This window comes from Athene cunicularia, assembly GCF_003259725.1.
Source record: "Athene cunicularia isolate RWA chromosome 2 unlocalized genomic scaffold, athCun1 chr2_part1, whole genome shotgun sequence".
Taxonomy (NCBI): domain Eukaryota; kingdom Metazoa; phylum Chordata; class Aves; order Strigiformes; family Strigidae; genus Athene; species Athene cunicularia.
In genome coordinates, this window is record NW_020799095.1 from 22,023,657 (window position 1) to 22,049,403 (window position 25,747).

General features: G+C 36.8%; 1 protein-coding gene across 7 annotated transcripts in view; it reads left to right on the top strand.

Moving 5' to 3' along the window:
• The first annotated feature begins 3 nt into the window (after window positions 1-3).
• Window positions 4-25,747, top strand: part of DGKB (diacylglycerol kinase beta) — a 358,512-nt gene continuing 332,768 nt past the window's right edge. For all 7 annotated transcript variants that reach the window (XM_026843216.1, XM_026843218.1, XM_026843219.1 and 4 more), the window contains exon 1: window positions 4-43. The gene's annotated coding sequence lies outside the window, so the exon portion shown is untranslated. The remainder of the gene's footprint in view (window positions 44-25,747) is intronic.

Below are 25,747 nucleotides of genomic sequence, written 5' to 3' on the forward strand. Positions count from 1 at the left end.
CAGTCCCAGGGCCGTGCGTGTCCTCCGCCTGCATCGCACTGCAGTAAGTTAGCGAGTCGCTGGGCGGCTGAACTGGTGGCGTTCGCGGAGCCGGGGGCGGCGGGGGGGCTGTGTGTGTAGGGGGGCGGGTATGGATGTAGTGGAGGGGCTAAGCAGAAAGTTGTAGCTGGCCGTGCTGCATTGCCTTCGTCACGGCCCGTCGCTTTGGTTTCTAGATGCCGGTTTGCCTCGCTGACTTCCGTCGCTTCGCTCATCCCCGGCCGCGGTCCCGGCGCTGCTCGGGTGGTCGGTGGTATCTGGGTTCAAACCGGTGAATTGCTGAAGGAGGCGGCGCGGGCGCGAACGTCGTGAGGGCAGCAAACAAAAGATGCAACTGCAAACTTGGGCTCGAAAGGCTGGTCTGCTGAAACTTCGAGCGTTGATGTGGCAGACAGCCTGGCTAAGGTCTTTTCAAGGAAGAATTAAAAATCCAGTGCTAATTGACAAAACTTGTGGATGTCTGAAGTCAGTTTAGATACAGCTTATTATTGGTTTGTGTGGTCCAGTGTCGCTTTGATTCATTTTGTTGGAAAGAGCTTTATTTGTCAGGAGTGCATGTGATTACATTTTTCATTGTGAGTATCCTGTGTTTGAAAGGGATGAAAGGTTTTTCTCAGAAGATTACTGTATCATAAGTATTCTTTCCCTAGCTAAACAAGCAGATTATAGGGTCTTCAGTTAATTCTTTCTATTTGACTGCTTTTCGACAAATTTAGTGAGAATTTTATTAATTTTCAAAAGTCATTTTATCCGGTTGACGTAACTTCAGGAAGCAGATGAATATATGCTTTCAAAATCTCTGTCATAAACTGAGAAAGGGAATGCAACAAGATGGGGAAAACCAGTAGTTCTGTCAGGAGAAATGTGGTGTGGGGTTTTTTTTAAACCACTAAACGTTTCTTCTACTCCCATTTGGGTCAGTTGACCTAATGTGGCAAGGTAGTAGTTTTTGCTCTTTGTACTTGAATGGTATAATGCTTCTACGTATGTTAAAACAGCACTATACATCTGAAAAAAAAATCTATACCGAGAAACTAATATGCATTCTGAAATAAATGAACTTGTGTTATGCTTTATGGATAAAATGACAGGGAAGAAGTTCTTTGTTTCTCCCAAAAGTGATAATCCAGTATTGCTCAGAGCTTGAAATGCCTGTCTGGTACAGAATGAAAACAAGTATCAAGAAACATGGGGCATCACAAAGCAGTGCTTTCCTCCTGGGGTTTGTGTCATCTCTTGTTCTTTTGTCAAGGTGGAAGGACTTTGTTGTTTGTCATGGCAGGGAAATCCTGAAACAATTACTCAACATTTTTAAACGTGTGTGGAGTGAGATATTTTATGCTACGAATTTGAAATATTTGGGGCCTAAATCTGTTAATCTAATTAAGTGCCTGCAAACAACCGAAGTTGCTGCTTTTAAGCAGGTTTAGGGAAAAAACACACTTTCTTATGTTTGTCTAGGAACTGTTACTGTTACTTAAACTGAAGTAATCTTTTGTAAACACCTATAGGTGTCTCAAAACATTCAAAGACCGGTGCTCAGTAGCAATGCATAAATGAACGGCTAAGTAATTTTTGAACAGTTTCTGTAGTTTGAAAGTAACAAGGTTAGTATCTGTTTTGAAGAGCACTAGGCATCCGGATTTTTTTTTTTTTATTCATAAGGACATTCTGCACCATTTCTGTTCTAGAGCAAAATGTCATTCAGGTGATGCTTTATGACAGGTCTGGGTACCTCTTGACAGTGGTATGAAATCACTGGAACGGGAATGAAGAGAGTAAGAGGGTTCCAGAAGACCTGCTAGAGCAGCATTTTGCTAAAGCAGAGTTTAAGTACATTTGGGATTAAAGGTAGTAATAGGCCCACACTGGAAAACTTGCTGGGCTGGACTTTTGTGTTGTGCTTGCTTGACAGTAGCACTGAGTTCTTGTGATTGGCACCTACAGAATGAAAGATAATGAGTTTAAGTTATGGTTTTTTGTAATTAATAAATGTTAACAGCATATATAGATGATACATAATGTTTCATCTGCTTTGAATTGTTATCATGTAGAATCCTTGTTATGAATTAGATCACTGATAAGTTACACCTTCTGCGTGCAATTTTAACAAGTCGTTTTAAAGCCTCACTTATTTTTGATGTTTCCTTGGTTAGAGTTAACTTGGTTCTAAAGAGTATTTTATGTGATGATACCTGTATTTGTGCTGTATCTTTTCATCTTTTGTCAGCGTGGGTGTCGTGGACTGCTGTGAAAAGTGTGTGATGAAAAGTTTCCATCTGTATCTAGAATTATGGAAGAGTGACAGTGATCATAAGGGAGAGGAAAACACAAATAACAGACTTGTAGTTTGGTGTGCAGGAGCAAAAGAATTTCAGCCACACCTTACCTGGAAAGGAGAAGGTACTTGGGAAAGACATCTATGTTTATTTTAAAGTTACAATGTGAAATCTGGGAGACATCAACAGAGCGCAATGCTACTGAAGAGCAGGTTGCTGACCTCCTGAAATCATTAGTTTTGGATTCCAGCTCCCTACTTCGTGTTGCTGTCAAGTAAGGTTTTCAGTCTATTTCGGGAGTTGCCAGTTGAGTTTTGCACTACTGTCTCAAACAAAAAATAAATGAGTAAAATGTGCTGAGCCTTTTTTTTTTTTTTTTTTTTTTTTTTTTTTTTTTTAATACCTGCACAGAATTAGTTCTAAGACTTTTTCTGTAGGAATTACAGCATTTCACAGCCTGTTTAATCCATAGGAGATGATATAAAAGGTTAAAAAAATTTCTTTCTCTGAGAAGAATTCCCCATAAAAGGATCTGTTAACCTTCAGTTGTGAGTTTCTTCAGTCAGAGAGCTCTTGTCCATTGTTTCCTGCAGCACTTATAAGATAATTAGTAACAGTAATAGTAGAGTTAAGACAATTATTCGTCCATAATTGTAGTTTTTCATAAGAGTGTTTCGAATAATTTTCTGTTTGGGAACTAGCTTTAGAGTAAACCAGCAAATTCACAATACTGGAGGAAAGATTAAGAAGCTGGGTCTCACTGAAAATAATTAGATGTTTGTAGTTATTTTTGATAACTTGTCTACAGGAGTGGAAAAAATTACAAATTTGTGTTTTGAAACTGATATAATCAGTTTGTCAACCTGACCTAGTTTTCATTAGACTAATGATGCTCTTATGACAGATAGAAATGATCTGATGCAGGTAAGGTATTTAGACCAATTTAGGAAGTTGAGAAGTAAAGTATTTATTTAGTTATTATTTGAAATCAGGATGACTAACGGTCCCCAAACACTCAGTAAAACAGCTTTATGCAATCTAGAACATATTTTCTTTTTTTTTTAATTGTTTCTGAAGAAAATAGAAGATTTCTCTGAATCGTGTTTGCAAGCAGTTTAGCCCTGAGGGGATATAGTCTTGTTTAGTTAGTTAGCCACAAGTTTTAAAGCTTAACAAATGTAAGTATTTGGAGACTGTTTAATTATTTCTTGTCCAACCTCTTAATACCAGTTTGGAATGTAATAAATGTACAACTCTGACACTATTGTGCTGTCCTAAACTATTTTTTTAAAAGTAAATAAAACAAAGAAAGGCAAACTTGCAGACACATTTGGTAGTTAAGTGTTCCTAATTGGACTTCTAATTGCTGGGACAGATGAGCTTTTTATTTTTAGGTTGTTTGTTATTTACTGTAACAAACCATGAATAAAATGATCTCTAGATACTTCTTGTCTGTTAATGATTTTAATTTTCAGGAATGGACCTTTTATGTGTGCTGGTAGGAATCTCTAGTTGATGCAACTGCTGTGATTTTATTTTTTATTATTTTTTTGTTTGATTTTCATTTGCTTACTTGGTTTGAAATTGTGATTTTTTATTTTTTTTTTCATTATATGTTCAATGGGATGTTTAGTGCTCAGTACTAGTAATTAATAGTTGACTCTCAAGTCCTTACAGTAGCAGGAATCCCAGCAGATACATAATGAGGTTTTCACAAAAGTCTGTGTTGCACTGTGTGCATTGAATTCTGTATCTTGGCCTGTGAAATGGTGCTTTGCTTCCCTTTTGGGTTTTCTTGTGGGACATTATGAAGAATTCCAATGTAGTCATGGTTTATTTGGGGATCGTGGAGAACTCACATGGATAATAGAAACTTGATCCTTTTTTCCTTTGTCTTCTAAAGCATGTTGCATAAAGGAAAAACAACTAGTCAAATTCATTCTGTTTGGTCTAATTGTGTCTCCATGTGGACGCTTCTGATGCTTATACTGGTTCAAGTTTGGAAATTATCTGAAATCAGTCCTGAACACTGTGTGGTTTAACCCCAGCTGGTAACTAAGCCCCACACAGCTGCTTGCATGCTCCCCCCCTCTGGTGGGCTGTGGGAGAGAACTGGAAGGGTAAGAGAGAAAACTCATGGTTGAAATGAAGACAGTTTAATAAGTAAATCAAAAGCCACATGCACAAGCAAAGAAAACAAGGAATTTGTTTACCACTCCCCATGGTCAGGCAGGTGCTCAGCCATCTCCAGGAGAGCAGGGCTCCATCATGGGTAACGGTGACTTGGGAAGACAAACGCCATCGCTCTGAATGTCCTCCACTACTTCTTTCTTCCCCCAGCTTTATATGCTGAGCATGACATCATACAGTATGGAATATCCCTTTGGTCAGTTGGGGTCAGCTGTTTCAGCCATGTCCTCTCCCAACTTCCTCCAATCTACCCACAAGTAGGATGGTGGGAGGAGCAGAAGAGGCCTTGACTCTCTGTAAGCGTTGCTCAACCATAACAAAAACATCTCTGTATTAACATTGTTTTCAGCACAAATCCAAAATATAGCTCCATACTAGCTTCCATGAAGAAAATTGACTCTATCCCAATCAAAACCAGTACACTGGTGCAAGTTACATATTTGTATGTTTTTGGTCCTAGATGGTTGACAAGTTAAATTTAAGCAAAAGATAGAAATGGCAAATACTAAGACAGCTGTATCTGCTCAGTAAAGAATCAAGGATGATGTGAAATCAGCAGACTTTCCTGTCTTGCCTTCTGAAAGGAAAAGTGATGGCGGTATGAACCACTGCATTACAAGAATCAAAAGTCTACTGTTTTTTTCTTTGTGGAGTCTTTTGCCTCTTTAATGGTGGAGTTTCTCAGCTTTTCTGCATAAATTCTTGCTTTCAACTAAATGGGAGGTAATATTAGGATAAGACCAGAAGGATGTTTCTAAGAGGGGAGGAAGAAGAAAAGAAAAAAAAAAAATTAAAAAGGGAAATAACAGAATTAATAGCCAAAAAATTTTTATACTGAAGTAGATGAAACCAGCCAAATATGTGCTTACAGACAGGAATAAATTAAGTATGCAAAAGGGAGTTTAATTGTTACTTTTTACATTTTTCTTTTTTCCTCAAGGATAGTCTTCAAAGAAATTATTTTTCTAAAATTTACAGGATTTAAGCAAGTGAATTCCGTGAAAAGGTTTAAGATTAGAAATGTAAAACTCGGATAAAGCACTTTCATTATAGCCAGGATGCTGTTTCCCTGCACTCCTATAATTATTTCACTCAAGTTTTTACTTTTGTTGTTTCTTGGTATTTTGATAATTTAGTCATCATGTAGAGTTAAAAATTTTGATAATGCTTAAAATATACATAAATTAGACTAATCTGTGCTGTATTCAGTATCTAAATACCATCTGGTTACCTTCTGTCTCTCCTATTATTGCTACTGGAAACACAAAAGCACCTGCTGAGGGAAATTTTAATTTTAAGATGAGCATCCTATATAGGTCAGTTGAAGTACATTCCGGATGTATTCAGGTCTCAATTAATTGTAAAGGGTGCCTGGCTGGAATGACTCTTTCACAGTTTAAGGTCTAATTTTAAAGCATCCGGCTTTGGGTGAGATAAAGTGTACCCTTGGGTATTTTCTCATCTAGAAGGAGAAGTGTAAGGGAGAATTGAACTCTGAAGACTGTATCAGATCTTCTACATGTATTACTGAAAAAAACCACAAAGTAAAATAGCCTTTAAAAAAAGTAGTTGCTTAGAATGGGCCCCATACCAGAAGTTAAATATCAAAGGACCTATTTTTAAATATAACTAAATAAACAAGTACTTTGGAGCATTTCCATTTTTTATCTTTAAAAAAGTGGCTATGACATGCTTTTATCAAAAAAGCCTCTGTCTTAATTCCTCATTGACAGAAAATATTCCAATAACACTTTTTAATGTAAAATAAAATTATAGAATTTCCTGAAAGTCTGGATTTACTTTGAAACCACAAAGTCTTGCACAGGAATTTAGTTTTACTTTGTTCAACATGTGACTCAGGTTGAAAAACTACTGTGGCTGTGCTTGGGTTTATTTTCATACCCTGTTGTAAATTTAAAATTCTATAGTGCTACAGTGACTTCTGCTCATTGTAGGAGGGGCAGTAGATCATCTTGCTTTTTTTTTTTACTTTAAAAACACTCACGAAAAGGTCTGAGTTTAAACAGTCTTACAACTTCTATGTAAAAGAATTCAAACCTTCTAAGCAATGTAATATTTTATATAACAGAGATAAAACCTTGTAGTGCCCTTTGTTAGGCTTAGCTCTGTTGACACAACTATTTCTTCATATAAATAAAATGGCTGGAGGCATCCTGGGGAAATCTCCCAGTTTTGAAGATTAGGTGTTGTTAATCACAGTAGATTACTCAGATAACAATATTCATTTACTTCTTTAAATTGAAAATGCCAAGTGGTTATTTGGTATTCCTTACATAGTAAAATACCATAGTCAGTTATGAATTTTTTTTTGCCTTTGTGAATTCAAAATAATGACTCATAAAAAAGCTTTATATTCTGTCAAAGACTGTTTCCTATAAATAAGTTATGCATCCAGAAATTATAAAAACAGCTTGTGAGGTTACTTGTATGAGTGATCAAGACATTTTTTCTACCCTGTATTACAGTGCACCAGTATGGTGTTTTTCACGTCTCTGTTGGTGTTGAAAAAAACAATCTTGATGGATGATCTGGCACTTTATATCTAGTTGCATCTCTCATGAAAAAGAGGAAATTCAAATCTCTTGTAGGCATTTGTGTACATTCTTATTCAGGTCTGATGAGACGGAGGTCAGGATAGATCGTCTGTCAATGACAGAATAGTTTGTAAAATCATAGAAATACACTTTTCCAAGTAACAGTAACATATTCAATCATATTTCAGTGTAGATTAATGAGCAGATAGCTCCAGAGGAAACTAATAAGAATATATGAGCCATATAAAAGATCTTATACTTTTGAAGAACATTCCTTCAGGGTTTGGGCCATACTCCCTCTGACCTTAATTCAGTCGAGGGCAGATTCCTGATCAACTCTGATCATTCAGTGAAGCTTTTTAATTTCAGATCCTACATTAGTGTCTCTCAAAATGCTGTCCAGCTAAAGGAAGATAAGGCCTATTACTCTTTCAGTATCCTCACGTGATGATATATTAAGACAGTGAATTCTGCGTCCAGGACCCTAACTAAAAAGCTAACCACTGCTATAGGGGTGGAGTAAAGCTTTCACCATCTAGAAACCTTGAAAACTTCTGTAATTCATCTTTAATTCATCTACCATCTTAGGATAAAATTAAATAAAAGCATTATTTGCAAAATCCAAAATAAACTACTGAGAAGCATGGATTTATAACGATAGCAATTACTGAACTGAAAGATATTCTTGCTTTGTTTACTTGTACTAAAAATGGACCTAAATATTCTATGTGTCCTGACGGTACAACTCCTTAGGTTTGCTGTGAGGTCGGGATCTGGTTCATCTTGCATTATTTACGTTCTTGGCCAGCTTTCACTGGAGAGCATCACAAGCAGGAAAAGTTTGCCAATTCTTGTACATATCTCTTGGCACGTTCTGCAGTTTTCATTCAGATTCAAATGCTTCATCCCTTCCCTTTAGAGATTATTAATCTTTAATTTATTCAGGAAAAGTTTCAGCACTCCTCCCCTTGTCTTGTTTACTGCTCTCATTCTTTGGAAATGCAAATATGTATTTGGCAAAGCAGGTGCCATCTCTTTTAAACTATGAGCAAATTATTAACCAATGGAGGAATAAAATACTGTTCCTCTGCGGGGAAGTTGATACGTGTGTTCCAATATGAAAATTTTCTGTACTTGCTGAATCTTGTGTTTTCGTATCAGCATGTGCATTGATAACCATGCTTGATACTAATTTATTAATGTGAATCACATGGTAGCTCATTATTGCATGTTGATATAAAAATTGTTAGACTGAGACCCAGTTCTCTTGAATGATGCATTGGCAGAGGTGGACATATACAGAGATGTGTAGAACCTCTATAAATAGAAACTATATGTCTGCTTTCTTTATAAAACTTAAATGCCTCAAACACTTAAAACCAGTATCTACTGAATCCCTTTAAATGTTTTAGGAATATGTAAGAAATGGTAAGGCTGTTCAAAGAGAAATTCCTTGTGAAAAGCACAAAGTCTGGAAAGTTTTTAAGCTGTTTGAGCAGCTGAAGGCAGAACAGCTGTGGTGATGATCTTCAACCTGTGGGTGTTGTAGAAGGAAAGATAATTAATCAGTGACAGGGTAACAGCATTGGTGTAAAAGGGAAGAGCAACTGAAGTCATCTCGCTGGACTTGTGCAAAACGTTTGACACTGTCACACAAGACATCCTTGTCTCTAAATTGGAGAGAGGTGGATTTGACAGATGTATCATTCGGTGGATAAGGAATTGGTGGGATGGTCGCACTCAAAGAGTTGCAGTTAATGGCTTGATATCCAGGTGGAGAGCAGTGACGAGCGGTGTTCCTCAGGGGTCAGTGTTAGGACCAGCACTATTTAACATCTTTGTTAGCAACATGGACAGTGGGATTGAGTGCACCCTCAGCAAGTTAGTCACACTGAAGGGGAGGGATGGCATCTAGAGGGACCTGGACAGGCTGGAGAGGTGGGCCTGTGCCAACCTCATGAAGTTCAGCAAGGCCAAGTGCAAGGTCCTGCATGTGGGTTTGGGGCAATCCCAAGCACAAATACAGGCTGGGCAGAGGATGGATTGAGAGCAGCCCTGAGGAGAAGGACTTGGGTGTAGTAGCGAATAGAAAACTGACTGAGCTGGCAATGTGCGCTTGTGTTCCAGAAAGCCAATTGTATCCTAGGCTATGTCAAGAGAAGCGGGACCAAGCAGGTTCAGGGAGAGATTCTCCCTCTCTACTCCACTCTCGTGAGACCCACCTGGAGTGCTGTGTCCCGCTCTGGGGCCCTCAACATAGAGGGACATGGACCTGTTGGAGTGAGTCCAGAGGAGGACCATGAAGATGATCAGGGGGCTGGAGCATCTCCTCTGGAGGACAGACTGAGAGAGTTGGGGTTCTTCATCCTGGAGAAAGAGAAGGCTCTGGAGAAATCTCATAGTGGCCTTCCAGTACCTAAAGGGGGTCTACAGGAAAGTCAGAGACTCTTTTATCAAGGAGTGTAGTGATAGAATGGGGGCTAATGGTTTTAAACTGAAAGAGGGTAAATTTAGATTAGATGTAAGGAAGAAATTCTTTACTATGAGTGTGGTGAGACACTGGCACAGGTTGCCCAGAGAAGCTGTGGCTGCCCATCCCTGGCAGTGTTCAAGGCCAGGTTGGATGGGGCTTTGAGCAACCTGGGCTAGTGGGAGGTGTCCCTGCCTATGTCAGGAGGGGATGGAACTAAATGATATTTAAGGTCTTTTCTAACCCAAACCATTCTATGATAATCTTTTTTTTTTTTTTTTTCTTTTTCCTCCCCCTTATGAGCAGCAGGTTGCTCTATCTTTTTGTCTTTTCTTTTTCCAGTTCTAATCAATTTGAAAGTCCAGGTGTACCAGGGATCTGTACAGTGGAATAAATTGTTTTATACACTTTTCCTTTCTGAATAGTTTTGGGGTTTTTTGAATGCTGCTGAGCACTGATCTGCTGTTTTCTGATTGTGATTCCAAAATTTTATTTCTGAGTGATAACTCATCACTGATGAGCTCACTGCTCATCACTTTAAGTGTACAGCTAGCAGCTAGAACTTTTTTTATGTGCATGACATTATATTCATCAATGCTGAGACATAAGAGACTATTCCAGTGGGAAGTGGAGGGCAGCATTAACAAGCAAGAGAAAGGAGAGTTGGGCTATTAGGGGATATAGTGCCTATATTATACCTAAATTCTGTTTCAACTTTCTAAATCTTTTCTTGTATCAGTCCTTAAAAACGTTATGGGATTTGTGTTAAATGTTTCATTGGTATGGGTATAATAACAAGTAGAAGAATGATTTGATCATCCATTGGGAATGGGTGTTTTATTTTGTGAATTAAAAGAACACAGTAAACAAAATTATTTAAAATATTAACTTCACAACAGTCTAATGAATCACGTTTTTTGAGTAAACTTATTTAAGGAATGACTAGAAATAAAAATGTTTTAAAAATTATTTTTAAATGTTTAGATTTTTTGTTGTTTTTCTATTTGCTAATCTTCTAATCATAACCTAATACAAAATAGTTAACCTTCTGCTGAAGAATATGTAAATACCTTGACTTTGTCCATGTAGAAAATGGTTGTATATATATGTATGCACACTTTCTTATATAATTTTATATTGACTATGTGCTGAATATGCCAGCATTCATAGTATGTTGTGAACATGATTAAATTTATAGCTGTCAGAAGGTATCTATTACGGTTTAATTACTTACAGGAATTGAAGTTTTTGAGGTGGTAATTAGAGAAACAGTTCCCAAACAAGTGAATAATCCTAACTGGGATCACATTAGTTCTGGATGAAGTCCAAAACTTGACAGAAGTGTTATTTTTATCTAGATCATATGCCCAGCAGAAGTGGAGTTTGTATGTAACTGGTACAGCGTGCATGTATTATTACTAAATAATTTACTGTATATTACATTATTATTAAAAAGTCAACATTACCATATTCATCCTCTTTTAATAGCTTAATATAGCAATGGGAACATGGACCTGGAATAGATCACATGGACCATTGTGTTTAGTCATTTGCACCCTCAGGAAACCTTGTCATAGATGCCTCACTCAAATGGGGTTCACTGAGCATCAGTTTTGCACACCCTTACCACAAGCCACAAAATGTCTCCCTACAGTCTAAAAAAATAACTTAAGATTTATAATGCAAGACCAAGACATTAAAACAATAATTCTAGGAGAAAGAGGGCAAAAGACAGAGATAATTTTAGGGTACAATAAAACAATACGTTGATAATGTTTGAATGCCTAATGTGCTCATCTGTAAAGATACTTAAGCAAAGCAGTTACTGTCAGAATTTTTTAAGGTCTGCTATTTTAAATTTAAGTATTGGAGAAGATAGGAACAACATTACCTCTTATTCGAAAGCGTGACTATTCTCACTGGGAGTCTGTTTCCAAGAATTGCACTTCTGTGAAGTTGGTGATCGCACTTAAATGAAAAAAAAAAAAAAAATTCCCATAAATTATGCTGTAAGCACTACTTATCATTGTAAATAATAGTGCTTATAAATAATACAGTATATAGGTTTCCATTACATCATTTATTTAATCCTTTTAGTAGGAGTAACAGTTCTGTGACATGTTATTTGAATCTAAGTGAAATATTGGCCAGTATTTCATAGGTAGTCTGAACTACTGAGGTAGACTGGTGCCACCCTGTTAGGTGTACAGTACAAAAATTAACTCTATAAAGGAATCCAAGTAATTGTAGCTCAGTAAGAGATGTATTTAATAATAACCGCTGAAATGTTCAGGGCTAGTAAAATTAATGAATAACAAACACTATCAAAAGGCAATGTGTTATTTTATGGATCTGAACTTGCAAAGGTGAATATGATGAAACAAGGGAATAGTAAATGAGGAAGGCTGGTGCTGTTGGATTCCAGTTACTACTTTTCCCTTATTCTGAAATACTGAGTTAGACTGTGTAATGTTTCCTATACTTCAAAGTTTTACATTAAAAATTATATACAGTATAAAATGAATGCATCATAATGCTGACTATTGGCATGTGATCTCTGGTATTGTGAATATCTTGACAAAGTCCATCAAGTTTATTTTTTGTATATTTTCCCTAAGCTATATTTGTATTACGGCCCTTGTAGCAGATGCATAGAAGGCGTATGCAGGTAGCTTCTAACTTACTGATACTCTGAAGGAGTGACATTAGGATTTAGACTGACAAATTCATGCCTCTGAAATTGTCAATGACCTTCCTTCTGCGCGTGGACCTGCTGCTGCCGTATGGAGGAGTTTCACTCGTGGTATGTAGTCCCTGAGAGAGGCTTCAGTTAAGTTACTTGTGGTCAGTAACATGGGATTTTGTAGCGAGCTGTATTTGAAATGTCCTGCTGCAGTCATCACGTCATTCTCGTTTTGGAGAACTGAAGCCAGGAGATGTATGGATCTGATACTAGTTTTATAACATTCAGATCGTGAGATGATTTTTTTCCTGATAATGGATTTGTACATAAAAGAAGATGTGTGTGTGCAGATGTGAATGTAATGTAATTTTTTTTTTATTTTTAGTACAAGAAAAATACACTTGAACTTTTAAAATTATTTTTCCATTCGTCTGGATCTTGCTGTATATTGGAACAGTGATTACAACTCCGTTTTCTAGGAATATGTAAAAATACATACATTAAATCTTAGAAAATGAACAGTTCTGTCATCAGTCTGCAGATGTGGCTCTTTTGATCACTGTTATTCCTCTATTCTGCTGTATGTTATTAATCAACCATGCATTATAGTAGCTTTTACTGTTGCATTGGTGTCATGGTGGTAAGAATCTTAGAGTTATGGAAACGTAGTAATATAATCTAGGGAGTGCTTTAGTAACAGTTACATATTTTTTATACCACATGGAAATACATATTCAGTGATACACAGAAGAGTTTTGTAAAATAAGTGTTAATCTATGTATGTAAGCTTCTTCCTAGCCCATTATTTTACAGTCAGTGAAATGTGTGTCAGAAGGTGAGCTCAGTGCAGTTACTCACCTAGTTGTACACCCTTTTTAAAATGGTATTTTGGAAAAAAATCCTGTTGCATTTCTTAAAACAGACCACCAAAAGAGCAACTGAGGAAAATTCCAACCATGTCTGTCTTATACTCCACGTCTTACATCCTCTGACTGCTATCTCCTCACTTCATGTCCTTGAGCTGTTCTTGCTTTTTCTTTTCCACTGGATGTAGATAGAGCACTCCAGGGATTAGTAACCATGAAGGTGGGAGCTGCTTGGGCTGATCCCAAAGGCTGACAGGGCACTGCCAGTGGTGACCGCAGTGGAAGCGACTGCAGCAGAGAGAAACTGGATTTCTGCTTGGCCAGTTAGCTATTTTTGGGTATTTTTTGTTTTTTGGGGTTTTGGTAGTTTTGTTTTCCCTCTTTCCTGAAGATTGTGGAGGACTGCTGTGTATATGAAATAAAGGGAAAAAAGAGGGAGAATTATAAAATCTACATCTTTATTTTCAAATACTTATTGCCACATAGTGAGGACTTCTCCTCCCCCACTTCTGGAATGGAATTCCAGTAAAATTTCAGGATGCCTCCATGTTTCTTAAGCTCCAGGTTTGACTTAACTGTGCATCTTTTCTCCCAGTTTCTGTGAATGTCAGGTTTGGTCCATATGGACACAGTGCATGGGAAGGTGATTTGCTACTCATCTGATTACTGGTGGACAGGTGCAAACAGGATTGTCATATGCACAGTTGTGCTTGATTTACTTCTAATTTCAGAGCGGTTTTCGTGTGTTTCCATTTCAAAATATATACTTTTCTACTTGGGAAGATTACAGCAGTTAGTGATCTGTGAAAAGTCAGTCTGCACTCCTGTTTGCCAAGTGCTGGGGCTCAAATTTCAGCCTTGTGTAAAAGCAAGCAGGTCCTAGGCAAAGATGCTCAGGGTTGAACAAGCCTTTGCTTTTTAAATGACGGAATGTACTTTATTATTCTGTGGAAACTGCACTCCTTGAGGATTGCTTCTTTAGAGAGCCAAAGTGCTACTGTTAAAGATGGTTTGCGAGCAGACAACAGATTGACTGCCAGAGCAAAGCAGCAGAAAAAGTTGGTAGGAACAACCAACCACATGCAATCAAATAAAATCTGTCATTGACTTTTTTGTTTTTCCTTTTGTGTGTGTGTGTTAGAGAGATGCTTAGAATCATTTTCCTGGTAGGTAAAAAGACAGAGAGAAATGGTTGTGTGGGTTTGAGAGGTGCTGGAAATGCTATTGCGTTTTTTTGGGAAAACCTGTTGACCTGGGTGGAAATCTTGTGACCGCATCCTGCACAGTCAGAGCAGGAAACTGCAGCAGCTGCCGGGTTCTCTTGTGCTGCGGAGGGAGGCATCGGAATGTGAGAATGGAAGGTGGAAGATTCAAGATGGGCACATTCCTTCTCAAGGGTAAGAGGAGCCAGGACAGCTCTCAGTCTGTAAGTGAGTCTATGTGCTGTGGCTTTGGAATGGGTAGAGCAAGGAATTTTTTGTTTGAGGGCATAAACTAAGCCCTTGTTGAATTCCAGATCACAAGAGCAACAAACAAAATGTTGTGGTGAGTGTTTGAGCAACATCCAGTTACAGAGATGTGAAGTGGTGCTTAGAAGAAAGCAGCACGCTGGGATCAAGGATAAGTTAAAGGCTATGATGTCTGGAAAGTGTGAAGGGGGAAAGATTCCCTGGCAAGGGAAAGAAAGATGTGTCTTCATGCTGATGTTGCAATTGCTGTGAATTCATATTAAGTTGTTGGAAATTTTCTTACAATTTTTTTGCATGGCACTTTTTTTATTACTAGTATTTCAGTTTGGAGCTATTTTGACAGTGGCATCGTCTGCATGACTAAAGTAATTCTTAATATGAAAAAAAAAAAAATGCCCCCTACCTTTCAAACCAACACCAAACCAGTCCCAAACCCAGAACACCTGTAAGTGTTATTGCAAAACCAGTGGTATCTGTGTGTGATGTGTTGAGAGTGGGAGTTAGATTCAGCACACCTCTTACGTATTTTATAATTACTGCTGTATTATTATGTATTTTATAATGTTACTGCTGTTTATCTGGACAACTGTGTAAATGAGTACAATACCTTTGAACTAGACCATTTGACTAAAACCCACTAATAATCTAAGAGCATTGGTTATGCTATGAAAATATCGGAATTCTTCGATAATCAGTGTTTAATGAAGTTAATGGAAGATTTTTTCCTAATCGTAAGTCAGATATGAGATAACACGAAGCTGTACTGATGCAGAAGGTTATTGTTCTTTTGAACGAGGTTTCAGATGACCTCACATGGGGATTTCTGGGGATGTTCCTCTGTGTATCTGTTGTAAAATAAGAGCTCTGGTGCAGTGTAAATAAGGATAGTATGCCTCTTAAAGTTTTTGTTTTGGACTTAAATCAGAAGTTTATGATTACTTTGGTATTTTACAGAGATCTTATTTTCAAAACTAAGTAAAGAAGGCAAGCCATGGTGTTTTCACAGCATTAAAATTTATAGCTGCATTTTGTGTGAGAGAAGTAGTCTTAAAAGAGTTGACAATAACAAGACATGACAATATTTTCTTCCTTTTTTGATATTCTGTAGAGCAGGTGAAGTGCATTTAAGGTGTGTGGAATGATGAAATTTGTTCAGTGTTGACACAGACTGAAAGCAAGGTCCCTCTCCCTTCCCCACTGTGATCCTTTGTGGCATCCACACTGTTTGCCATGTATCCTGTGGAATGACCGAGATAAGCGGTCAATGGTGAGGGACTGCTGTATCCCAGACTTTTTTGCTCATGGCCATCTGGTCTCTCTAGGTCCACTCCCCCATGCCTGGCTGCTTTTGCTGATATGGATGATACTGTTGGCTGTTCTGCTGCTGCCACAGCCTTTGTTGCGGCAGCAGGGTGTTACTGATGGGCATGTGAGCGGAAGGGAAGGGAGCCAGCAGGTCTTGTCTGCTGGGAAAGATGGGACTCCCCATGCAACTCCTGCATTGTAGGGATCTTTATCTGCCTCTGCAGCCGTGGAGGTGTCCCATGTGTGACTGCCAGTCTGCCTGTCTTCTCCCCTATTTGGGAATAGATGAAGATTAAGAAGATAACTTAGTGGTAATGCTACAGCACTGTGAATTTTTCAGAATCTTTTTCATCAGAAGTATTTAAGCTAGGTAAAAAAAGTACTTTGGGACATCTTGTTCCATTTATTTTTTAAGACTATTCTCTACAGAAATCACTGGAGAGTTCTTCTTAAAACAGATGGCACAATGTGGGCCATTGTAATGCAATTTTCTTTGTAAAATACTGTGTCCCAGGGCAGATTTACCACAAATGGAGCAATCGTGATGTCCCATAAAAGAGAAGACATGTGTTTTTGCAAGTTTTGATAAATCTAAAAAATATGCATAACTCTGCCAACTCTGCCAAGCAAGCAAAGCTTGCTATTTTCAGTGAAGTATTTTGGGGCTTTTGGAGTTTTTTGAAACTGCTGGTACAGTAACTGCTTTGACCAGGAGAACTTTGTACATCCAAAATTTTAAACTTCAATAAATACGGTATTATCTGGAATTATGACTAGCAAGAAGATTTGTTAGATCTCTCTCCCCTTGACGTTTTTGTCAGAAAAATAATACACATTTTTTGTTAATATTATTTACTGGAGATTTTTAGTTAATATTTATAGACTTTTAAATCCATAAAATAAAGGACTACTGTATAGATATGGAAACAGAAATACTTAAGTGTCATCTCTCTGATTCACAACTGTATCTCTTATTATCTGTGCCAACTGGAACTTAGTAATTAATTAAGCAACACTGTTGTAAGAGGTCTGCTACCTTTATTGGTGACACCTGTTATTAAAATGGCTAGATAAATTTAATGAACAATTAAAATAGGGGAGAAATATGCAAAACAAATGAAACACTATTTTAATCAGAATATTCTAGTGTGTCTATATAGAAATACACATGTTCATAATTTCACCTTTATCAGAGGTAGATTTCTAAAATACTAAAAGGTATAATACCAGTAATGACCAATATACTTATCCTGAAGAAAAATAGAAAAAAAAATTGTTGTACATATATTTACAGCATGGTATTTTTACAGTGAATTTTGTAGGTATACTAAATCTGTTTTTAATTCTTTTTAAGATATCAAAAGAAATATCTTGCTTATTTTAGTTGTGCCAAATTAAGAAAGGCAAGCTAAATCTAGTGATGCAGTTGGTGCCTGGGAACCTTTAGGACTGGAAACTACTAGTAAATGTTAAAGATCTATAATAATCTCTTGAATAGTCTCTTAGTTTGTGTATTTGAGAAGGCCAGTCTTAAAAAGGCTAAATGCACTACATTCTCACTTGCTTCTGAAAACAGTATATTTGGCATTTTGCAGTTTTGCATTCCAAGAAGCAGCAGCTTTTTCTTAATTTTCCTTTACTCTGCTTTAAGATACATACCTTTTCCCCCTTTAAGGGGGAAGTGCAGAGGTTAAGATTTGAGAGTAGATGATAAGTATTTGGTTTGTACTTGAAGGCACATTTCTTAGAATGTCCATCTTCCTTTTGCTTAGGGTGCTTTTACTGTGACAAAGAAGTGGATACATTAGGAACGTTTCTGGCCTTTGGGGTGTAGGCTCAGGCCCTGGGCAACTCCTCCCAGCACCATTTTGGATATGGCTTTGGCTTGCACTGGCCCACCTCTGTGGAAAAGCTGCTGGAACTGGATAGGAGCCGTGACGTTTTCCAACTAGGTCCCCAGGGTGGGTGACTGGAAAACCAGCACCCTGGGGCAAACCACAGTACACACGCTCAAGTAATTTAAAAACAACCACAGATTTCTGGAATGATGACATTACTGGATATATGTAGTTAAGTCTGTAAGTGGTAATGTTTCCTCAGCAGTATCTACTTCCTTTGAACTACTTCTTGTTTTAATTAATGGTGTATCAACTAAAGCTAGCTTTACATGAGAGACAGGGAATTTTTAATTAAAATTCTGTGGTTTTAGTTTTTAGATACCAGTGATAATTTTTATAATCTACAGCTTTATTCTAAGTTATCAAGTACTTTTTTTAGGCATTTAGACTTAAATTTACCAATTCAAACTTGATAGGATAGACAAAAATAAAACTGTTAAGAAGTAGGACTGTTATTGACTTACATAAATTAGCACTGTTCATGTGTTTAGATATATTTAATTACAGATCTCAGTTCGGTTCCTGACTTTTCCACACGCTTCCTGTGTGATAGCGAGCAAATTATTTGAGAACAAATGTTTCAGGGTGTCTAGTGAATTTGAAATGCAGCAATTAATGCTAACTGAGATTGAGCCACTTTTTTTTTAAATTCAGCACTAGGTTTATATTAATTTTCAGGATTTTCAGTTTTACACTTTCTGTAAAATGGGTTTCTTATTTTCTAATCGTTGTACTTTAGAGTAAGCAGGTCTGTCCCCTGTGTCTGTTGTAGTGCCGGTGATATATTCAGCCTTATCTCAGTTTCTGCTTTTTGTATTACAGCACATAATAATAACAACATAATTAGTAGTTGACATTTTTCATATTTTCCATTGGTCAAACCAGCTTGTAAAGAATGACCAGAAAAATTAAGTGTATTTAGGCACTGTTGGACATAAGAGTGCAGACACTCCAGTTTGGGTCAGAAAAGCAACGTAAGTGTCCAGGCTACATAGTTCCAGTTGCCCAGTTCAGCTCAGCTTTGGGATTTCTTCCTGCTCAGTCTAAACAGCTACATTTAAACAATAGTATCTCAAATTTTGAATTGCAGATTTGCAGGGATACACGCGACCTAATACGGATGATCCTTCTCTGTAGTGGTTTTTTTTGTTTGATTGCTTTTTCTTCTTGTAGCTAATAGACTTCCTTTGTTCTTGGGTAAAACAACACAGGTTACTTGACATTCCTCAGATGATAAAACAGAGGGGCTGTCTTTTGATTTAGTGCAAATATAAGCAAAAAGAAATTAATTAGTTAGGAAAGTTACTGTGGTACAGCAAAACCACTTCTGTGAATACCACTGGAACTTATAAGCAAGTTAATTTTAAATGCATTTTATCTTTTTGAGTATGGAGGGTTTATGAGGCTTTAGCTGATACTGGTGAATGTTCTCAGAAGATAAACTTTTGTTTCATTAGAAAGTAAAAGTTTATCATTTAAAATATAATCTCTGGAAAAAGAACTCCTCGTGAAACAGTTTTAAATAACAGAACAATTTTTCTCTTTTTTTAAAAAAATACCATGAGCTACACCAAAATCGGATGACCTTAGTAAACTGAGTGACTTACAGATCATGTAGCTGTGATACTCTTGTGATATAAAGACGATGCAAGTGCAGCAAATGTTTTAGGTTTATTTCATGTGTAGGAAAAAATCAGTTGTGAGTGTTTTGATACAGAGCAGGTGAAAGGAATGACTCATAAATAGCAAATCATTTAGTAAATTTAAACACTATTATTTCTATAACTGTTTTTAAAATTCACGTGCTCTCTAACTGATGAAAGTGACTTTTACATGAGTGGCTCATGAGAAGTGTTAGACGCATAGACCCTGTTGCCTGTTGATAAGAGTAGACAGTGCAAAGGACTTTAGAAAATCTCTTCATTTGAAAAGTGCCATGGATCAATTCAGAGTGGAACAATAGGGAATAATTCTTAACCCCCTAAAAATCTGCTCGTATTTAAAAAAGAAAAAAATTATATTCTCTTTCAAGATTTCAGTGGAATCCAAACTCCCTAACATACGTATTTCTTATACAGTCTTCTCATAAAACATCAAGTGACAACTTTGTGTATGGAAGAATTACTACAGTGGTTGCTGGCTAAGTACAGACTGAGCTATTAAAGCAATTATAGGGTAGCTGAAAAACAATGAAAGATGAAATGTGACTTAACAAGCTTGTGCCTGTTCGTAAGTAACAAGGTTTTTCTTCATAGTTTCTCTCCGGTAATAGAGAGCTCAACATAAACCTTGAGGTAATTTTGCAATTTGCAGGAAGATGTGGAAGTTCTACGGGGCAAATTTTTTAACTTTAGTTATCACTGTAAATGAAATTTCAAATATTTCTGTTTGAGAAACCTTTGTTTCAGTGAGCAGACCTTAGGTTGGCTAAACGTTAAGTTGTAGGATCATAAAGTTTGAAGTGAAGGAAACAGTTTAAAAGGGCTTGAGCTTCTGACTCATAGTGCATCAAGTACAGTGTGTGCATCCCAGTGCTTCATCTGAAAAACTAACAAAACCAGCAAAACAGATTGCAGGTTGAAAGCAGAAGGACTTTAATAGATCTGAAATGGTGTAATATATACAGGCTTGCAGTTGTTTTTAGTTAGTGTTGCTGCTATAAAGGATAAGAATAGACATTCATGGAGGCAGTACATCTGTAATTAGTATTACCAGGAGTGGTAGAGCTTTTATCTGATACCTCTGTTCTGTGTGGGAGTGGAGTCCAGAAGATTGAATTATATAATTATTCCACATATAGAAGAACAAATGTAGTGTTACCAAGCTGCCATCCATTTTATTATACTTTTTTTTTTTTGTCACTGAGGAGGAATTCTTTTAACAATTCAAGCACAGAAATAAGGGATTGTTTAGTTTCTTTTCATGTTTGTGTATGTATTCTGCTCTCCTTTATCACCCCCTTTGATTTCTGGCTTTTCATTAGTTCCATGTTCTACTAATTAAGTCTTCTTGATACAAGGCTTAGAAATGTTGTTAGAATGGACTATTTTTTTTCTTTCCCTATATATATATATATTTATTTATTTTTAAAGGCAAAGAAAAGGAAGCATATCAACTTATGTATTTTTTACTTTTTAAAGATGTGGTAAAAATGAATTGCACAGAAAATAATTAAGTGACAATGTTTATGATTTGGAAGTGTACATACAGATAATTTTTAGTTATGACAAATACAGTAATAGCAAAAGAAGGAAGACCTACACTAGAAAATGTCTAGTGCTGTAAAAGGTGTTCTGATATGGAGATGAATATTATTTAATACTTGTCTGGCTCTTGACTACAATTTGTGGATAACATTAAAACTCCCCTGGGCAAAATCCTGTGGATCCCCAGTGGAATTACAGAGAATGAGGAAACAGAAGCATCAACATTCAGCAAAGTCAGGGGAAATTCTTTCATGTTTCAAGCTGCAAGTTCAGTTTTGTATCCAACAACTGCATATGTAAGGCAAATTGCTCACTTGCTTCACATGTGTTTATCCTGTGTCTCTTTTTCAGGTAATTTTGAGCATGTTTTGCTACTGTATTCTAAGCAGCCTGTTCCCGAGCTTATCAGTAACACAGGCAAAAAGAACTGCAAGGTGGCAAAATCAAACATTTTTCTTCACAGGCTTGTGAGGACAGGTGATGCTGTCACCCTCAAGACGTCAGGAAGGGTGAAGTGCCACCAGTGACCCCCCAGAAGTATATTCAGCAGTCTATAGACAAACAAGCAAAACCAAAAACAAATCCTGAAGGATATGTGCATATGGTCCAGATCTGCAATAGAATACTAACTACCCTTTTCTCTCAAATTATAAAATAATGTAGCATAAGTTAAACTCAAAATTGATCTTGACCTGTTCTTTGCCTGAGGTTTCCTGCATCTGTTCTCAGACTTGAGGAAAGGCTTATGTGTCTGAAAGCTTCGTGTGTTAGAAAACATTTTACTTCTTTCTGCCAGTCTCATGTCTCTCCTATCTTTACATAATCATACTTACAATAACAATAATGTTAGTGCCAAGTACTACTGTGCAAAAACATAAGCTAAATCTGAGGAGGATTAATTTAAACATTTAAAGAGAGAAAATAATTAGGTAGGACTCCATAGAAAAACATACTAGAAAAAGATAACAGAAATGCAGAGTCTTTCTCCAGAGAAAAAATATTTTAAAAGTGCAAGCATAATATAAGCTAGCTCAGCCAAAAAATTCCCAAGGGAAGGAGGAGACAGGATCATCTTTTTTTTGTCTTCTTCCCTTTAAGATGGGAAAAACACAGGGAAACACGAATTAACAAACGAGGTTTTGTATTGAAAACTGAACACCATGGAAATAACCCACAAACTTAAGTTGCATAAAAGTGTAATTATATACCTCTTTCAATTAAAAGTGCAATTAAATACCCATTTTTAGTTGTTTAAAAATCCTTGGGAATATTGGCATTTGTTAGCTAAAAAGCATTCTGGAGACAGCTTAGCATGTTTAAAATGGTTGAATTTAGAATGGAGTCTTTGGATGAAAGACTGAACATTTACAATATAATGACTTAATATCCTGAAATCAGTATGTGGAGGTCAGAAATTTCATTGTCATCTTCTCATATTCTTCTGAAAGATGTATCAGTGTGTTAAAGTTCTGCCTTTAGAACAGTAAGCCTGTCTGGGTGGGACAGACAGACAGACAAAGATCCTCAATCACCAGAAATCTTGTGTGTAGTTCCACAGTTCTATGTCTCAGTGTAGTCAATGGCAGTATATAACCTGTAGGAAAACTCAAAAAGGATGTAAGATGAGAGACTCAAGGCATATTTATGCTGTTGAAAGAGATGAAGCCAACCTGCCTTGAAGTAGTAGTTTCAGGTACTGAGAGCTGTGAAAGTGTGACAGCATGGACCTCAGCATTGCTTGGGCATGTGCGCAGGAGGTTGGGCAGAGGTGCAGAGCCTGCCCTGGTGCTTGTGGTGCCTGCGGGCCAACTAGAATGTTTCCTTCTGGCATTGCTTCAGTAAAACTGCCTTGCACGTGCTCCACTTGTGCATCCACGCCTGTGATGGCAGCGTGGTTGTGCCATCAGAGCAAGCACTAGGAATCCACAAGTGGTGATGTTCACAGAGCCTTCGCAAACCTAGAAATTATCGTCTCCTTGGAGCTGAATTTGAATAGGTCAGGAATTGCTTGGGTGAACAAGGAATAGTAGTTTGAGATGTTGCTGGTACCACATAGTTTCCTTTGGCTGCAGATAATGCATTCCTGTAGGCAAAGGCCCATTCTACTTTATGATATTCCTTTTGGTAGCTCACTATCACTGAAGTCTTTTATAGTAATACTAATGAATAAATATGAAACTGTTTGTAGTTGTCTAGAAGGCTCCACGCTATCCCAGTAGACAATGACACGGTGGCAGCTGTTTGTCTCCCAGGGCTGCAATAATTTAATCAACTTTTGCATGTAGCTCTCTCCCTGGGGGGAAAAAAAGAAGAAAAAAAAATTCCACCTAGTAGAAAACATAGCATGAACTTCTGCTATGAAATATATTAACCTGTCGGCTAACCTGTTCTCTATTCTATGTGCAGATTTCCTGTTGAAGATTAAATCGGGTTCGTATTTTCACAAGTTATTTAAAAGGCACTCCAGTCCCCTGTTCCCAGTTTATTTTAAAAGCACATAAAGCTTTGGAATGAGGGCAGCAGTTGACAAATCTTTTCCTCTAGTGCAGTGGAACATTTTTGTCACAAGACTAAAGTACATCTCTCTTCAAAGGCTTATTTCCGAGCATGAAGTAGGAATTTCTGCCCCAGGAAGTTAAGGATCATCAGAAATCTTCCCCAGTAGTAAATTACACTTTTCAGCTTTTTCTTCCTCTAATGTAATCACCCCTAGAGCACCTAAATATGGAGAGATTAATTAAACCCCAAATTAAACAAAAAAACCCTGGTAGCTTATTACCAACAGTAGTTAATTGTTATGCAGAATTTACAGTTCATCCCATGAGAGAGAATGGAAAGAAAAAAGGAAGAACACGTGCCAGAAAATAGTTGAAGTGCTTAATGCTTTGCTGATATGGGCTCAGATACTTGTGGTTCCAGTTGTGGGGAGATCTATGTAGAGTTCACACCCAAGGGTGCACTTCTGGAGCTGGCTTTCTTGGGGAAGGTGGCAGATGCACACTTTGGAAGGCAGAGGTTGCCCCTAAGATGTTTATTCTGTGATGTTCTAAATTTTGGGGGAATTTTTGGTAGATACATAGAAATAGTAGTGGGCAACATGGAAAGAATTGTGATTAATCCTCTCTACAGAGGGATATATCCACTAGACAACCAAATGTGCTGTATTCCAGAGATCTTTCTACAGATTACATAGTTATAGTTATCAAATCCTGTGCTTTCTGTCCCAGATTGCTTTGTTACATTTATTAAAGAATACCAGTCATAAGCCTTAGTGCTTCAGCCTTCTTTTAAGGCTTCTAATATTCAAATAGTATATTTTTGAAATTCACAGATTTCAAAATACTATCAGCTATCTAGAAATTTTTCTAACGCGTTTATTGTCTGCTTTTTGGTGGGGTCACTTTTTTTCCTCCTAGTTTAAATATGTTTATAATCAATCACTTATACAATCCAAATATTATACAGCGTAATCATTTAGTCATAAATTAAACAGTACCAAATGTTAATGTCTCTATGGACAAATTTGCTTGTTTAGGCATTGATGTAAAATGATAAGAAGGATGACTAACTTCTCGAATTCCCATTTTAAAATTTTCACTTTTTAAAATATGTTTTGCTAAAATTGTTATTGAGAAGTTTTTAATATTGGGAACAGTTTCACGACTCACACAAGATTTTTGAATTATGTACTGTTTCTCTCATAAGCATAAAATAAATTACAGTCTGAAAATGTGTAAGTTTATTTTTAGTTTATTCAGTTATATTACTTAAAGCAAGAAGAAAGCCTTTATAAAACTATGATACATCAGCATATATACATTCTGATATTTCCTTGTCCCAGATTCTCCTTAGGTTCCATTTATTTCAATATTTCTTTTAGTGAAGAAAGCGTTGAGAAATTTAAATGTGCTTATTCTGACTTGGTACATAATTAGTGTAGCAACTTGGAAATAACAAGCCTGGGAGTTGGAAAAATTTTAAGATGTATCTGATGTTGCTTTTGAAGTAGTCTCGTCATGAAGTTAAGGTACATAAAAAGCAAAGTAAAAAATATAATTAAAAAAGTATGCCTGCATTTTAAATGTATGTAACTATATCCAGTAATGTTGCTATCTTGCATTCTCATCAGTTTTTACTGATGCTCAGTTTTTGTTGCTAATATTTGTCACAAACTGTAGTATTGGTGAAATGTTTTCCCAGACATCCAAGTATATTCAGCATATCATGGGTTTTGTGCTACGTGTATTCCCCGTGTTTGCTGATATATTCTAAGAAAATAATTTGAGGCAGTGAGTTTGAATAGTTGTTTCTCTAAGGATACAGTCCATATCTTTGTATTAAAATGAATGTTTTCACATGCCCTAGACTAGTCCACCTGGGGATAAAGTAGTCAGGAGAACACGCATGCTTTTGAGTCGTTAAAGTCACTCCTTTAAAGGGGGAGATTTTTGACTTTGTAAGCAAATTTTCACTAATTTCAGTGTATCAGTGCTTAGAGTTTATATTTCAGAATTATGTTAATTTACATCAGTAAACATCCTTTGCTAAATTGAAAGAGAATGACTTTATGGTAAATACTGTAAAAAACTGGAGGATGTTGTTATGTAAAATATGCAATTTATGTAGGAAAAAGCTGTTGTATTTTGTTATGGGGGCTCTTCTTTTTCATCCATGCCATTAATCCAGCAGCAATCATAAATTATCATAATACTTTTCTATTTGAGAGTAAAGAAATCAGAATAGTGATTAGCAGATACATTTGGTTGGATTTTTTTTTTTTTTTCCCC